The sequence below is a fragment of the Zosterops lateralis genome, assembly GCF_965231275.1.
Source record: "Zosterops lateralis genome assembly, chromosome: 10".
NCBI classification, from domain to species: domain Eukaryota; kingdom Metazoa; phylum Chordata; class Aves; order Passeriformes; family Zosteropidae; genus Zosterops; species Zosterops lateralis.
This window is the reverse complement of record NC_139770.1, coordinates 7,019,177-7,036,424: the sequence shown is the minus strand read 5'-3', so window position 1 is coordinate 7,036,424 and position 17,248 is coordinate 7,019,177. Positions and strand designations below refer to the sequence as shown.

General features: G+C 45.5%; 1 protein-coding gene across 2 annotated transcripts in view; it reads left to right on the top strand.

Moving 5' to 3' along the window:
* GNB4 (G protein subunit beta 4) overlaps positions 1-17,248 on the top strand; it is a 56,142-nt gene that overhangs the window by 24,249 nt on the left and 14,645 nt on the right. Inside the window, exon 1 of one of the 2 annotated variants that reach the window (XM_083868457.1) lies at positions 4,002-4,074. The exons of the other annotated variant lie outside the window; for it this stretch is intronic. The gene's annotated coding sequence lies outside the window, so the exon portion shown is untranslated. Of the gene's footprint in view, positions 1-4,001; positions 4,075-17,248 lie in introns of those variants that run through there. 2 annotated transcript variants of the gene reach the window in all.

Sequence of the window (17,248 nt, the reverse complement as noted above, 5' to 3'; positions counted from 1 at the left end):
GGAGTGAATGTCAGACTCCTGCGACAGTAAAACCAGGAGATTGAAGGTAAAGCAGGAAAACCTTTGCTGTCATATTTAGGACTGAACTGAGGAAGGATATCTGAAGGAGGATATGTTTTCCCTCATGTATATAGAATATAAAGATAATATGTGTAATCCTGCTTAACACGGTAATTAAATCAGTAAATTAAGTGAACATTTAAATCTTGTGCTCTCCATAAGGTTTGAATAAAATTAAGTGAGATTGCTCACTTATTAATAAGGGGTTAAGTGCAATTTTAGTTCCTAGATCTGGAAAGAAAGATGCAAAGTGAGGGAGAAGAGATGTAGATTAGTACATCTCACCTGAAGAGCTGCAGACTGCAGTGGCAGAAGAGCTGTCAGACATTAACAAAGGAAGAGGATACAGCAAAGGCAGCGGTGCAGCTGTGGGGAGGACAGTGACACAAACAACCCTGAAAGGAAACCAGCCTTGCCTCTGTAGAGGTGTCAAGGAAGTGGACTGCTCTTTCAGTAAATTAATTCTGAAGTCTGAATGAGCAATTTATTTTTTCTTTTGTTTTCCTGGATCAATCAAAGGGGTTGTGTGATTCAGCCACACCAGCACAGGGGATTCCCTCTGGATCTATGTCTCTTAGCTATGGGTTGGGTTTTTGTTTTTTTTTTTTTCCTTTGATTTGTCTCCTGTGCAAACATGACACCTTCACGTGTATCCTGAAGTGTTTTGGGAAGCAATTAGATAATGGGCTAATGAAATGTGGGGGCTTTCTGGTACAGGCAAAGTACTAGGCTGGCAGTGAACCTTGCATTTCTCTGAAAAGACATGCAGAGACTCTGATGGTATTTTTAGTCATTTAGATTATACGTGTCCCTGTCCATCTTTGTGCCTGTCGGCCTCAGCCCTGCCGAGACTGGGAAGTTTTTTAGAAAATGTCTCATTGCTTCCTCATACCCACTCACTGATCTAACATATTGTTTCACAAATGTCCATCAAGATGGTGTTTAGGAGCTGTCCTGGCTGAGGTTTCCAGTTACAGCTGAATCAGCACAATCTCCAAACAGGTTCCCTTCCTCTGCCTTCCCTTTGGAGATGTTTTAGACTCATCGGGCAGGAATCCAAGCACCGCAGGCCTCCAGTAGCATTTAATCTATCAGAAACCAAAGTTGCTGCGTTGGCTGTAGTAGCTCATAATTCAAAGGGAATATGTTAGAGAAACTGATCTGGATATTGATTTTAAAAACTAATCTGGCACTGTGTCCCAAGATTTCTTTTTCACTGCAGAACAAATTGATGCCTTATATAAATTCTAAAGTAATACAAAACATATTGCAGAACTGGCATAAGAATGGCTCCATTAGGGGTAGCTCTGATTTTGAAGAGTGGGGTTTGGCATGGAATCCAAACTGGATAAAAGTTGGTGCTAAAACACTGCCAGCAGGAGACCTGGGGATTTCTATTTCATTAGGAATTTGTAACTTCATCTATTAAATGACTAAACTGACTACCCAGTGGGTGAGTTTTATGGGGAGGGGCAGTTGCTGTTATTTGTATTGGTTGGTCCAAGACAAGATATTCCTGTTTGCCTTGGACCACCACAGCCACATCAATGCCACCCCTGCAGGCTGAGCTCCCCTGTGGAGAACCCTGTCCTGTGTGCTTCATTTTCACTGCCTGCAACTCAAGAATCTTCCCTATCTCCCAAATGAGTCATAAAGATAAATTATGTAATTGTAAATGTTTTAGTTAGCACTGGAAGGACAAAACCTGATAATTGAATAATATGTAACTACCCAAATACCATCTGAACTTTTCTAGGGCTTTCCTTGCTGCCTGTTATTTTCCAGAGTTGTTTGAAAACAGAGGATGAGAAATGATGTGCTCATTCTGGGATGGCATCTTGTCAGTAATCACTCCTCAGGGTTCTGGAGATTGTGTTAGGAAGAATGTAAGGGAACAAGCATATTTTAAGGGAAAACTCTCCTTGCACCAATTCCTCCCCTTTATAAAAAAATAAGTTATTTATATGGTGATACACTGACTCTGAGACAAGTGTATTTCCCTCAAGTATGGTCCAACAAAATAAAACTCATTCCTTGTTGATTTTTGCTGTGTGATCACTCATCAAATGCAAGGTAAACACATGGCTGAATGGCATCTGTCCTTTGGATAAACAGGAGACAGATGTATTGCAGTGCAGGGAAGCACAACACAGACTTTGCAACCAGGACAGAGCTATTAAAATCATAGGCTTGAGTCAGTTATGGAATGTGCATCTTTTTTAAGACTGATTTAGGGTGAGCAATGAGTTGTTTCATTACAGTGTGTACTGTATGTTCCAGCACATGCTGTCATTAATACCGAGCTATATCAGTAACACTCTAATAGCTCAAAGATTGCTTTACTCACAGAAGTTTTGGTACTCATGTAAAATATTTTGCAAAAATCTGACAGTTTGTGTTGTTGAGGGTGTGGCAGACCCATGCTGAGAAGATGGATGGTGCTGGAGGGCTGAGCAGGGCTGGCTGTGCTGAGGCTCTGCCTTCTGCACAGGTGTCCCTGTGGCATCAGGGTCGGTGGAGCAGGAGACACTCAGAGGTGTGGCTGGAGCATCCCACAAATCAGCAATCCCATATCTTCCCAGGTCTCTGGTTGGCTATGGTTGTAGTTTGGCAATTTGATTGCAATAGGAGCATTGGATGTGTCAGACAGACCCACAACACCACTGACAAACCCCTGATGGTCTGTCTGTATTCCACATGCTGGTGTGAGGGGCTGCACTACTACGGGATGTGGGATTGCAGCTTTGTGAGGAATACACAGGATTTGAGTCCCCATTCAACACTTCACTTTCCCCCCCCACATTAATGATCTGCAAAGTTCAGTGGAGTCAGTCCTTGCTACCAACCAAAGAGAAACACCCCACCCTGCTGCGTGCTGAGGGGGAGACAGGACTTTGATTGATCACAGAATCAATTAGGTCGGAAAAGACCTCTGAGATCATCAAATTCATCCTTCAACTGGACACCACGTGTCAACCAGACCATGGCATTGAGTGCCATGACCAGTCTTTCCGTAAACACCTCCAGGGATGGTGACCCCCCATCACCTTCAATCCCTGTCTTTGAAGAAATTCCTTCTAATGGAAGGAATGTCCAACCTAAACATCTCTTGGCTTGGAACTGTGTCCTCTTGTCTTGTCACTTGTTCCCTGGGAGCAGAGCCTGACCCGACCCGGCTGCACCCTCCTGTCAGGGGGTTGTGGGGAGCAATAAGGTCCCCCCTGAGCCTCCTTTTCTCCGGGCTGAGCCCCCCCAGGTCCCTCCCCAGGGCACTCCAGTGGAGCACCAGCCATGGAATGCTGGGGCCAGAGGGGCTGCCGGTCTGTGGGGCTCAGGAAGCTGAAGGCTTCATGGAAGGCAGTGCTCCCCTTGGCTCCACGGGCTGCCCATCCCCTGTCCCCATCCCCACGCCCACCTTTGGCCTCCACAGGTCTCTCTTGCCCCCTGGACTCCCATCTCCATGTCCCTGATGTCCCCCAGTGTCCCCATTCCCAGGGGTCCAACCCTCAGGTGAAATCCCTGGGTCCCCACATCAGCTCTCCATTCCCTGGTGATCCCATCCTTTCAGTCCCCATGCCCTGGGGTCCCACCAGCACTCAGGGTTGTCACCCACAGGGCCCCCATTCCCCGGCATCCCAAATCCCCGAGTGCCCGTGTGTCTGTGCCCCATCCCCTGGGTCCCATCTCTCACAGGTGTCACACAGTGTCGCCCTGCCCCGTGTCCTGTCTCTCTCACGGTTGTCACTAACAGTGTCCCCTCACCCCGTGTCCCGTCCCCTCACGGGTGTCACAGTGTACCCTGCCCCGTCCCCTCACGGGCGCCACACGCGGGGTGACAGGCACCGCCCGCAGGGGGCGTGGCGCGGAGCGCGCTCTGACGTCACGCGGCGCTGCCATGGCAACGGCCCGTCACGTTGTCCGGTCCATGCGGGCGGGGCGGAGCCGCTCCCGCCCCAGCAGCGCCATGGCGGCGGCTCGGTGACACCGCGCTCCGCGGCCGCCCGGACACCGCAGGTACCTCCGCCCGGGGATGTCCCCGCGGCCGACTCTGCCCGCGGCCGGCTCTGCCCGTCTCCCGCGGCTCCGCGCGGCCGCCCCGGGGCGGTGCCCGGTCCCTCCGTGGCTCCGCTGGCCGCGCCGTGCCCGGGGAGCCTTGGCCGGGCGGGGCCGCGTGGGGCCGCGGGCCGCGCTTCCCGGAGCGGCGGGAGAGCCGGCCGCTCCCGCGGGACCGCGGGCGGGCGGGAGGCTGCAGTGCACTTCCCGCCCGGGCCGCGGAGCCCGGGGATGGGCTCGGGCTCGCCGCTCCCGGGGAGGGTCCCGGGGAGGTCCCGGTGCCGCGTCCGGCGCTGCCCCCGCGGGGCCGCCCGGGAGCGCCGCGCCCCGCCCCGCCCCTGGGGCGGCTCCATCCGCCGCGCCGGGGGGGCATGGGCGGCACCACCGCAGCGCCGGGGGGGGGGGGGGCGAGAGGGAGGCAGCGCTCGGGCGGTGCCGCCGGCGCCGTGAGACCCCGGCAGGTGAAGCCCCCGGCAGGGAGAGCCCCGCGGGAGAGGCGCCGGGGCGGCCGCGGGGCGAGGGCGCGGCCCCGGGGTCCGCCGGCAGCGGCGGGACGGGCAGCATCAGCCCCGGAGCGCGGGCAGGGCGGCCGGGCCCCGCGGGGAAGGGACGGGCCGGGGCGGGGCCGCCGAGGGTCCCCCGGGGTGCGGCCGGAGACGGGGGGCGCGGAAGGGAGGGACAGGCTCCGTACCCCGGGCTGGGAGGTGAGCGGCGGGCGGGGCGGGGGCGGCGAGCCCCGGAGCCACAGCCGGGGGTGCCACAGCCCTGGGGAGCCGCAGCCAGGGGAGGCACAGCCGGGCGTGCGGGGTCCGGCCGGGCCGGGAGGAGCTGCTGTGCGGGGCTCAGGGACAGCCCGGGCCGGGCACTGCCCACCGGGCACGGGCCGTGCTGGTCCGGCCAGCCCAGCACCATCCCCGGGCCGGCGCTCGGGGTCCGGAATGTGCCGCGGGCAGCAACAGGCGGGTCCCGGCTTGGGGAAGGGCTGGGGAAGCTCCGCTGTCGGGTCTGTACCTGACTGGAGCCACCCAACCAACCCTCCTTTGGGTTTCAGCGTTCCGTAAATCGGATTTGTGGCGAGGGGCTGCGACTTGCGTGACTGTTGTGGCAAAGGTGGTTTGGAAGGTGCTCCCCGTCCTTAGGAAAAGTGCAGTCATTAGGGGCTTTTCGTGTCATACTTCGGAGGTATTGCTGGTTTCCCCATCCAGATCTATTTTACTTTTTTTTTAAATACGCTTTTTTATTTTTGCACTTGTTGCTGAGATTATCATCTTCTTTGATTTTTAGTTTGATTTCTGTTGGAAATTGTGAAAAGCGTCCAAGCTCCTGCCAGCTATAGGTGTGGTAGACTAGTTTGTGCTGTAATATTATCTGAACTAGTGCAGAATAAGCCTCTGATCCGTTCCCTCCTGTTAATTATCCAGTTAAGAATGTTGTCTTTTATTAGACTGGTTGCTGTAGCTTGGAGAGTACGTGATTTTCCGGGATGGTTTTCAGTTCTGAAATAGGAGCAGGGTAAGTCCCAAATCTAAGTATGAGCTGAGGGAAAAAGTGCTTAATTTAATTAGATATAATCAGTTTCTGAAGCAGCAGAGGGGTAGATGCTCCTCTGCTGGGTGGAGAGTGTTGGGGAAGGAAGGGGAAAGAATGGCAAAATGGTGCAGAGAGAGGAGACAGGTACCAGCCTCTAAAACCTGCTGTGAAAGCACAGAGAGAGATGGAAACTGTTCCTGTAGGAATAGCAGGGACACGAGTCTGCAAAGTCATGGGAGTGTTCAGAGGAAAACCTGAAGCTGCTTCCTGACTGCTGTTGGAAATATGGGAAGTGATGTAAAGGGTGGTCACTAACCTGACAGTGAAGTGTCAGCTACAGGAGATGCAATTCCTGGTTAGAGCTGGGGGAAGTCTGAAGCTCTGCTAACAGGAGTAATAACTATATCAACAAATTAAGATGAAACAAACCACATGACAAGCACACACAGTCTTGAAAGTCTCTTAATGGGATGGGAATTTTCAGTGGGTTTTTGCAGTGTTTGTTTGTGATTTTTAAGCAGGATAACTGTGGTGAAGTTAATTTGTGCTTCCAAAGAACAGACTGATGTTATCTTGGAAGAAAGGGGCCAGGGAAATGAGGGAGATCGTCAGTGTATGGATGTGTCTTGCTGTGTGTCTGCTCTGGCAAGCTGTATTTTGAATTAATATGTCTCTAAAATGAGCAGTTTTCACAGTGGATAACGTAGATGGGTTATACAGATTTAATAGGTGAGAACTAAGTCTGCTATAATAGTATATAATATATACCTTTCACCTGTTAATGGTGAAAAAAAGTTGAGTTTCAGGTTGCAGATGTGACTTTTTCTCTCTCTGTATTGTTAAAGTGCTACAGCAAAAAGCTGCTGCTCTGTCTCTACTTCAGCCCTTTCCTGAGTACTTGGAAAGTTGTCTTGATTAACTGCTCAGGTCATTTAAGTCTTAAGTAAAAAATTGGCTACAAATGTCATGTGTTACATTTATGTTGGATAATGAAAGTTTCAACTGTATTTTCATCTTGCTCAGTTGAGGGTTAATGCATCTCTTGTTTAATTTGTCCATTTCAAGTTTCTAAAGAAAAATGTAGGACTCAAAAAACCTCACTAGAAAACCTTGCAAAAATATTTTTGAGTACAGAACTGTGTAGTTCTCTCCTGGACCACTGTGGAACTTTAGAAAATGGCACAAAGTTCATGAATATAAAATTTTGAAGGTGAATAAGAGATACAAATAAAAAAATCCCCACAATATGTAGAAACTTGATCTTCTTCAGTTAATCTCTTTTCTGCCAGTCTTTAATTTATGACTGTTGTGTTACTGAAGGCAGTCATTTATATTTTTTTATATCTCAGAAGTCACTTTGAAATGTCTTCTGGAACTAGTAAGAGATTCAGAATCTCTGAGCTTGACGTGCAGTGCATGCTCCCAGAATGTAAATACTTGGGGACAGTGATAATGCACTGATTGTGTTTTGTACTTAACGCTGTCTGGAAATATCAATGCTCAGATTAATGCAGCTCCCAAGTGCCTGGAACTGGCTGTTCAGAAAATATGCATAGTATTGCTAATCAAGAAAACATTTTTTAAGTTCCACCAAATTTTTTCTCTTTTCTAATTGGATGCAGACCTGTCACTTACTTCATCTTCTGAAGTGTGCAATTAAATGTAGTTGTTATTGTTTCGTTCTTGTATGAAACTTCTGTGTTTTGCAACCCAGAGTTTTGTAACAGAATTTACGTGAAAAATCAGAAGGAGAACTAAGGCAGATGCTCCTGGGAAACACAGAATGTGTTGTGCTGTTCTCTCGAGGCTGTGCTTTGGTACCTGATATCAGTGCAGAGGCTTTGTGGAGCTGTCAGGGTAACAGGAGGCAAAGCTGCACTGAGCTGCAGCTTTAATTAAAGGATGGCACTGTGGAGGTTTGGGGTCACATCTTCAGCAGTATTTGAACAGCAGAACTGTCTTTGCAGAGAGCCTGGAACAGAAGAGCAAGAGGGGAGTTTCTGAGTGCTCTGAGTGAATGTCAGCTGGGATGGCACCAGTGGCACTGGGTGTGCAGGTCATTTTGGGTGGCTGGAGTTACTGTGGGGCAATGCCATAGAGAGCTGGGCTGGGGGTTTGTGAAAGCCAGAATTAACACAAGTGCAGATGGACGTTGGCTGGCAAATACTTGGGCAGTTCATTGAAGATGCTTTCATTTCCTTTAAGATGTCTTGGCTTTGTGAAATGAAAGTTTGAAAGTCAGTGAAATGCTGACACGCACTAAGCCAAGTTTTGATTCAGTTACTGTAGCTCTTGCATCTCTTGCCTTCTAAAAGGGTTTAAACTGGAAAGAAGGGGAAAGATGGAAGTGCCTGGTTGTATTGTAGAGCAAAAGGCACTGTCAAGTGCCACCTGTTACATGAAATTAGTTCTTCGGAGCAAAACAGGTTTGACAGTTTGCAGGAACTATTTTCCCCCTCCTTACGTTAGGGCTCAGGCAAATACTAATCATATGGATTTTCAATGAAAGCCAAATGTTTGAGTCATTGTGAATCCCAGTGTTTTGAAACATTGAAAGAGCTGAGTAATGTTAACATTGAAATTATTTTATAAGGTTTTAATTTTCAAATGGGGTGGGGAGGAGAACAAAATGAAATCATAAAATCAATCCCAGGATTGAATGTGCTTCTTAAATGAGATTGGTCTTGGAGCTGCTTTCAGTGACTGTCTTGGCAGCTTTACAAGAACAAATCACCTCATTGCAATCAGCAGTGGGAACTCTTGGACCTGCCTGGTTTGTTTTCATCATGCAGGTATTAATTCAGGTGGTCAGCATCTAGTCTAGCACAGAGCATCCAAGCAGTTTCAGGATAACCTGATGATTTAATTTTGTTGGGGTTTTTTTTTGTATATGTTTTTCCTGATACATATATATATACATACATTTGTAGTAATTATTTCTAACTTAAATTGCACTTGTGTAATTTTATGGTTACATATTGAAATGCAGTTCCTGTGGTATTTGTATGCAATTGAAGTCTTGCATTAAAATTAAAGATGCTCTATTGTTGAAACGTGATATTTAAAATTGGTCTGTTTAAAAGAAATATTTTATCTGAGTATTTTTCTGGTGACCCTTTGTTTCACAATTGGTTGCTTTAGATGATTGTTCATATAAAACAGTTTTATTCTTAGCTTGGAAAAGGAAGACAGTTTTCTTCTTTCAGTTCTTGATTTAAGTTGAGCTTAGTTGTTACTGAGCTGAAAAAAGTATTCAAATTCCATGTATAGACGTTAAGCTTGTCAAAATCTGATTTCACACACTAAATTTAGTGTGTACCTAGTGATTTTGTGTTGATGATTTGACTTAAAGATTTTGACAGTGCAGTGTAATGTCACGGTACTAAAAACTAGTAAATTGGAGTACACTAGGTTTTAGGTAGTTAAATTCTATAAAAGCTTTCTCTCCCTCCAGAAAATATGAATTATGTTTGACACCATGTATTTGTCTTGTGTTGCTGTTGGGGAGGCAGACTGGAGCCCTTCCCTTTGCTTGTGCACTGTGCTGATGGGAAGATCAAGTTTTGTTGTAATCTCAGCATTAAGCATGATAAAACAGTTAAAAAAAAAAGCACAGCAAAGTTTCCATGACAGCATCAAGTCCAGATGCCCTAGAATTTCAAGAAATTCATCATGACGTTAGTTCCATTTTCCTTCCATTGAATGGTAGGAAGGACATGGCAGGGGGGTTGGGTGCTCCTGACACTCTCAGGGGAGAAGAGTTGTGGTCCACAGAGAAGTGTTACAGTTTTTTATAGGACAATGAATGCCTGTTTTCAGTCTCCCTGACTGACACTTGTAGGACAAGAAACTTCTTAATTGCTTTTTCAAGTAGTTTTAGTACAAGGTGTCTAAATACAAAATTAATTGAAAGTGTGGAGAATGAGATGGCCCAGAAGTAAAACCGTGGCTTTGGTGCTAGAAACTCAAATATTAATTTCTAAGATATGCACCAGAAAAAGAGAAACTCCTCTTTTGTCTTGGAAGTGTCCCAGAAGAGTGAGCTGGATTATTTATTTATTTTTATACAGAAAAACCCCAAAAAAACCCCACAAACTCCCTCCCCCCAAAAAACCCCAACCAAAAAAGCCCTAGTCCAGAGTAAATGTCCTGTAAATGAGTATTTGATGATGTGAGCACTTCACTTCAGTTGCCCGAACTTTAGGAAAAAGCAGCTAATTTTTGAAAGGTCAGTAGGTGGAAATGGGAAGTCATGAAGGCATTTTTTTCCTGCTCACCTGTTAGATATTCTTACAAATGCAGATAGCTGGGCATCAAAAGCCAAAGATGCACTTTGAAAAGGGATGGAATGAAGAAAGTTGACTTTTCCTGGTGGTGCTGCTTCACAAGCTGAAGGAATTCTCTGTTCTCATTTTCTACAGAAACCCCATGGCCCTGAATGGTGGAGCTTTGGTAACTGTGACAGGATTAGAGCTGAAAGGCCAACAACCTTAGCAAACAGTCGAATTGCTGCAGAGTTTCAGAGCTGTGGCTCTGTTTGCCTTTCCATTGAGTCAGGCCTCTCTGTGCTTGGTGTGTAGCTCCTGGAAGCAGGACCTGAAGAATCTTTAGGCATTTTTACCCATCTGTCAGTCACCACTGCTGAGAACAACTCAGGTGGTGGAATGCAGTATGTCAGATGTTAAACCCAAAAGACTTCCAAGAGCAGTGTCTGCTCTGTGGTGAGGGCTAGAACAGACAGGGGTTTAGTGAGCTGCTGTCCTGGCTCACCATCACTGAGATGTGCAGGGAGCACTTACAGCAACAGAAGGTCAGTGGATTGGAAAGACCCTTGAGCAAAGCAGGTTGTGGAGCCAGGGGCTCTCCTGGCCATGGTGCCTGACTGATTATTCCTGTCTATAACCTTGGGCGTTGTCTCTCTTTATAACCTAGTGAGCATCATGTATTGATAAAAAGTTTTCATATTAAAAAAAAAGTTACACTTTGTGTAAGACTGCTACAGGTGGGAATCAATATTGTACTTCTTTGCAGCAGCAGTTTGTTTTTCTTTTATCTTCTTCTGTTGGAAATTCATTTAGGGCCATCTTCTTTCCAGGCAGATAAATAATTTCTGACTTTGGACCAATTAAAAATTACTGCTACAAAGACACCCTTTGTTTTGAGAACCTTGCATGTGTGGAGATAGTTAGGAACACAGTGCTGCTGATTTCCTTAATATAACTTCTTTCTTCAATATTCTTCAATGCTGTATCTTCTTTAGTGAGCGATTGTTTGAAAACACACATTGCTTGAGAAACATCAAAAGCAATTCCCAGGAGTACAGATTAGATATATCAGCCTCATCACAAGTGGTACCAGAACTAGCTGCACAGCCCATGTGCTCTTAATCCCATATTTGCAGTAATAGGAGTGAAAAAACAGTACATGGGGTTTTTACTTCCTGGCATTGGATTTCTGGTCATTGTGTAGTGTGAGGTTTTTGATAGATTCTTTTAAAGTATATACATCTCATATGAAAGTGAATCTCAAAAAGCCCCCACTTTTTTTTTTTTTTTTTTTTTTTTTTTAAGAAAAACCTACTAAGGTAGCCTGAGCTCTAGTCTGGAAGAGAACTTAATTTTCATGGCTTCAAATCACAAGTAATTGACCAGAAATGTATTGTGAACCAAAAGCAAAAGTAAAATTAGACCTTAGGGCAGTAGTTTTATCTGACCTTTGGATAATTAATATTTTAAAAAGCCCACATGTTTATATTGCCTTGTTTTGTGTAAAAGGGTGCAGCTGTAAGCTGCCTTCAGCTGTGGGATGTGCAGCACATAAAGCCTCGCTGTGACTGCGGTACCAGGGGAGTGGGGCTGGGTGGGGAGGAGGGAAGGGTGCTGGGGACTGTGTATCCATCCAATGCATGGATTCTCCAGGCTGGTGGTACATTTGAAAGGATGCAGTGTGTGTGTGTAACTGGTACTGCTGGGCTTGCTGCTCCTCAAGAGAGTGAGAATGCTTCATTTTCAAATCTGTCAGCCAGAAATTATTGAAGCGAGTGAACAGTCACCCGAGTGAATGGAGGCACTTTTCCTGTAGACACTATAGCTTCTCTTAATGTGTGTCTTCTCTGCTGACTTTAAACCTGAAATTTTCCATGCGTTTGGTGCTTTTTATGCACGCTGTGCAGTCTGCTCATTCTCAGATAACAGGAGGCTGCTTCAGTAATCTTTTGTGCCTGTAGGTGCCAGACCAGATTTTATATGCATAGCACTGCTTGGCCCTACATGATGCCACTTCAGTAAATACCAATGCATTAGCCCCTTAAAAAAATCCAAAGTCAAACTTGCTTAGAGATGGATTTAAATGTAAATGAGGATCTTTCAAAATGACTTTGAATTGTCACTCTGCAGTACATTTTTCCTACTAAAATGTTAAAATAACTTCTGTGTATTTGGAGAGACAAAAGCCCTCAGCTCACTCCGTATGTGTGTCCACCTGTCTGTCCCCAAGGAAGAAATTGGACTGGAACTGTCTCTGTCTTCATTCTTAGGGTTATGTCTTTCTGCTTCATTAAGATCTTTCTTGCCACTTCTTCCATGATTTGAATTGCAAAACCAGTAATAATTCGTTCAGTGATGGAGTATCCTGAGGTCAGTGAACCAAGTTTTTAGTGGGGAATCATTATTATAGTCAGTAAAGAAAAGATAATTTGAATTTCACATGAAGTTCTGTTTGCAGGGAGTGTGATAAAAATAAATCTGTGCTTATATACACCAAAACATTTTGACCTGGAAATGAACATAATGACTATAAGATGCAAGAATGTTAAATTTGGAAAAATCCCTGTTGGACTGTGAAATGTTCATGACTAAAAAATTCCTTCCTTCCTGTGCTTTTCTCAGCCTTATGCTTAACACTGAATTTCTTAAGGTTTTTTTTCTAGAATCTAGTGTGTGTGGGTTAAGAAGAGTAGGGCCTTTCTGGATGTGTTTTGTGAATGTACTTGGCTTAGACTTTAGCTGGGTCTTAGAAATAAACTCTCTTATCTCTGAGCTTAAGACACCAGTCCCATGAGCTGTCAGCCAAATTAAGGGTAACAGTCCTAAGTCAGCAATTTTTTTTTTACTAGCAAACTTAAGAATCACTTCACTTTAATTTCTGAACTGATTTCCTTTGTCTGTTTTGTGACCGCTGTCAACAAGGTCGGTGTTTGCTGGTCTGTTTGTCCTCCATGGAAACCAAAATCAAACCAGTCACCAAACCCACAAGGGCCATGCCCTGGTGTGCTGGGGCTGGTCCCTGGGGAACCACAGGGTGGTTTGGGTTGAGGGGACCTTGGGGATGACCCAGTTCCATCCCAGCCCCTGTGGGTTTGTTCTCAGGGAGCCAAGCAAAGGCTCCCAGACACAGCAGCACCACGGGACGTGCTGGAGCTGCTGCTTCCTCTGCTCCTCTCTGTGCTGAAAAACACTCCAGGGTGATGTTTACAGTGCTCAGGTCTGAAGGCAAATGCAGAGGTTTGTATTCTGTTCATAACTCGAAGTAGTTCTCGTGGTAAATAGAAGTGTTTTGATGTGGCAGGCTTTATTTCAAAGTCCTGTTAAAATCCTTGGCTGAGTGTGTATAAAATGGTGCATATTCCTGCTCTTTATGATGAGTAGGTCTGAGGTGTTCTGGTGAGGAAAGGAGCAATGTTGTTGCTTTGAAACTGCTGGTGCCACCCTGTTGGTGGGTGGGGTTGTGTCCTGCTGTGACAGCCCAGGGCGTGTGGCACACCAGGAGGCCAGACTTGGATCCCACTCATTTGCAGTTTGCTCGAGTCTCTCTTGTGACCTCTCCATTCCAGCTGTCCAGCTGCAGTTTTGAGCACACACACATTCATTGGTCCCTTAAAATTGGGGATGGTATCTCTTAGAGGAATGGGTGTTTGAGTGAGTTCTGCTCATACCCTTCCTCTCGAGAGGCGTTGGTTGATTATTTCCTGTTTTTGTACCAAAGCTATAATGGAGACATATCACTTTAAAACACTTCCAAAATGTGCAGAAGTGCAACAATAGCACTGACCTCAGTGAGGGAGGTCACACCCAGGCTGCTTCCTGTTTTCTTCTTGGGGAGACCAGAGGCCCTGAGCATGGGAGAACTCCTTTGCATCTGCCTGGGGATCGGAAATCTGAGTGGCAATTAATTCCTTCTGACAAAATGAACGTTTAAAAATCTTAAGGAAAAGATTCAGTTCGGATTTCCAGGCTTATTTTTTCTAAATTGTAACCATTTTGGGGGGGAATGACCATTATTTTCTTACTTAACTGATGTGTGTAAGATGTTCTGCAGTTAGTGCATTCCTCAAAACATACATTAAAGATAAAGAAAGGAGGGAGATGCACTTAAGAGGTTTGGGAGGAGAGATAAAGACCAAGGTACACAATGGGGCAATTACAGCTCTTATACACTGTTATTTCAACTTATCCCAGCATTATTCTCCTGGGATTCAAGTTGATCAATATAAAAGCTCCTTGCTTTGTTGTCTTTGTGTATTGATGCAGTACTGCTACAAGTCAGAACAATGAAGGCTTGGGAGAATGGATATCTGGAAAGATTTCTGAGAAACAAAGGAAAGGCAGCATAGGGCCAAGATATAGTAAAAAAATACCATTAAATATTTTGTTTTCCTCAGTGAAGAGCTGAGAGTGTGTGTGGTTCTCAAACAGCTCTGCCACAGAAAATACATTATGTAAAATCTCACCTGGAATAGTTGCTATATATGAAGGTGTGTAACTGCAGCACAGCATTAATGCATTTACTTTAAATGACTGTTGTGCAGGCAGAGGTTTCAGTTGATGTAAGGCTTTGTCCACTGTGTCCAAGTTTGTAGATTTTGAATATGTCAAATTCGTTCTCTTCGGGGGCTGTAAGAGATAAAACCTCTTTCTGTTCTTCTCTATTCATGGCTTTGGGGCGTAATGGCTGGGCAGAGCTGCCAAAGTCTTGTTTAATATCACTAAATGAAGAAATGTTTTATCAAAATCTTCTCTGGCACATCCTGAGTATGTAAAATGTTGGTCTGTGTGTGCAGCCAGGGCTCAGCTTCAGAACCCATTGTCGACAGCCCGAGTGTCTGGGTTAGCAGAGTGTCTCCCTTGAGAGAGCTGGAGTATTTCTTGGTGTCTTTCCCCTCTGTTTAGTGAAGTGCTATAGTTAGCATTCCTTATGTTTAGCCACCTGTGTGATCACTAGTAGGGATGTTCACATGAAAACCATGTGAAACCTCCTTTCTCCTCCTGTCTGTTGATCAATTTGAGATCTTGCTGCAGAGGAGTTGAAAACCTGAGGTTGATACATGTAGGTAAGCACTTATTTCAGTTCTAAAGGACTGATTTTTTGATACAAAATAAAATTCTTACTTAAATGACTCTCTGATAGCTCTTAAGAATCCAGGCAAACAGACTGTTCTTTCTACAGTTGCTTTAATCTCTATATATTTGGCACAAAAATAGGAAACCTTTGTTGTGGGGAGGGGCATATTTACACTTCTCTAGTGACTCTTTCAGAGAAATTGTGTTTTTCCAGCCACAAAGTTTTGAGTCCACAGGTTGCAGAGAGAGTACTTTGGAGACAAGACCCTGGGGTAATTTGTCACTGCCTGCCTGTATAATGAAGAATTAAGCTCTTAGCAAATGATGCTGCTACTGAATCAGGAATAGTGTAAGGAGTAATTTATCTGTGGAGCACTCAAGCCTGGCAGTGGCTTTCTTGGCATTAGATATGCTGTGGAATCTGGCTTGCTTAATTATTTTGCCTTGGGAAGCACTTTCTTTTGGTATCAGTAAATTCATTTGTGGAAGTCCACTGAGGAGGAATTGCAGTGTGGTGCAGCTCAGCCTGCAAATGGCTGAGGACAAGGATGTGCCTCCCTGGCTACACAAAGTCAACCCTCACAACCAGCTCCCTGTGCTGTTGCTTCTGATGGAAACATCTCGTGTCCTTTACTCCATTTCCTGCTGGTTTGGGCGTCCTGCAGTGGCTACCAAAGGTACTAAAAGGTTCTTCCCTGTCCTGTTGCTCTTCCCCTCAAGGCCTCAGCAGGTGGAATTGTTCACAGTCCATCGTGCACATCATGAGTTGTATTTGAAGAGAAGCCTCTGACCTCTTTCATCAGAGGTGCTACCTCTGAATGCTGAAAAGCAGATACCACGAGTATTCTGCATCTGAGCAAACTCGGAATATTTTTTCTCTGGTTCAACATTGATTTAAATTGTGAATAAGTCAGAGAAGTAGACATTGTGTTTCCCCCAGTCTCCTGAGGTGGCAGGAGGAATCCTCACTCACTCTTTCTGCCCATTGAGGTGAAAGAGCTGATGACTTTGCTCTGTATATCACTGAGCATGGTTACAGCTGGGCTCCTGGGGAAATTCATACTTGGAATAAAGATTTTTCCAGGCTGTGAAGCTGTGCTCCTTCCAGGCTGTGCTATTTTGATCTTGGAGGGGACAGTGAACAGACATTGTGTCCTCTGTAACCTAGTGCAGGTTGGTGATGAATCCATTGAGATTTTCAGTAATTTGTATGAGGAAAACCTGTAACACAGAGATCACCTCTGTTCTTGGCAATCCTTGTAAGCCCTGCCAAGGCAGTCCCAGCATTTAATCTGATAAAACCCAATTTGTTTACCCAATGCCTGGTAGCACACTTCAAGTTTGTGGTGGTGTCCTGCTTCTCTGCAGTGAGGACTGGTTTGTAGGATGCAGCCTCTGCTTTGCCAGTGCTGCCAAACATCTCAGCTCTGTGTTCTGTGCCTCACTGGTCACATCACTGGTTGGCTTAGAAACAATAGTACAGCAAGTACATCTAGTCTGGGTAGTGGTCTTTGCACATAACTACCTCTCTTTAACCATCCTGCTGGAGCATCAGAAGTGTTAAAACAGACACAGATGCATCCATGGGTTCCAGGCTTTCAAGCATGTGCTTATCTTCCTGTGTTGCTGTTGTGAGTCTGGTGACATCAGTAAGATGTTCCCACAGGAGTTTGACAGGAGTTCAGAGATGCTGCTTGCAGAGTTAGTGTGAATCTGGAAATGCATCCATGAGAGTTTCCTCCCTACCCACTCAGTTTCTGCAGCTTCCTGTGGGCACATGAAAACAGTGCTTGGAAAAAAAAAAAGTAAAAATCCCAAGTGGAAGCATCTTTCTCCCAGTTCTGTTAAATACTTAATGGTGAGTGATGATCTGAGCACACAGACCTTTGCATTGGGAGCTGCTGCCAGGCAGTGCAACACTGCTGGATACACTTCAATTTAATAGCTGAACTGCACTTAGTTTGTTTACTGTAGTATCTTGGTGTTTATACACAGCTTAATATCTCAGAGTTAGCTGTTCAAATGCTGTGTACTGGAAAGGAACTTTAATGCTTAATGCTAGAGTGAACCAGTTCTAAAGTGGGGCTGGATTTTGTGGAAGTGTGTGCTGGTTTTAGGGCAGCTCTGCTGATTGAGGTATAGCTTGACCTTGAGCCACTGACACATTTCTACTGAGCAGTAATGCTTAAGGCTTTGCAGATTTAGAACATGCTGGTGCTGCTTGGGCTTTTCCACTACTAAAAAAGTTTCTTTCAAAAAACATGAGG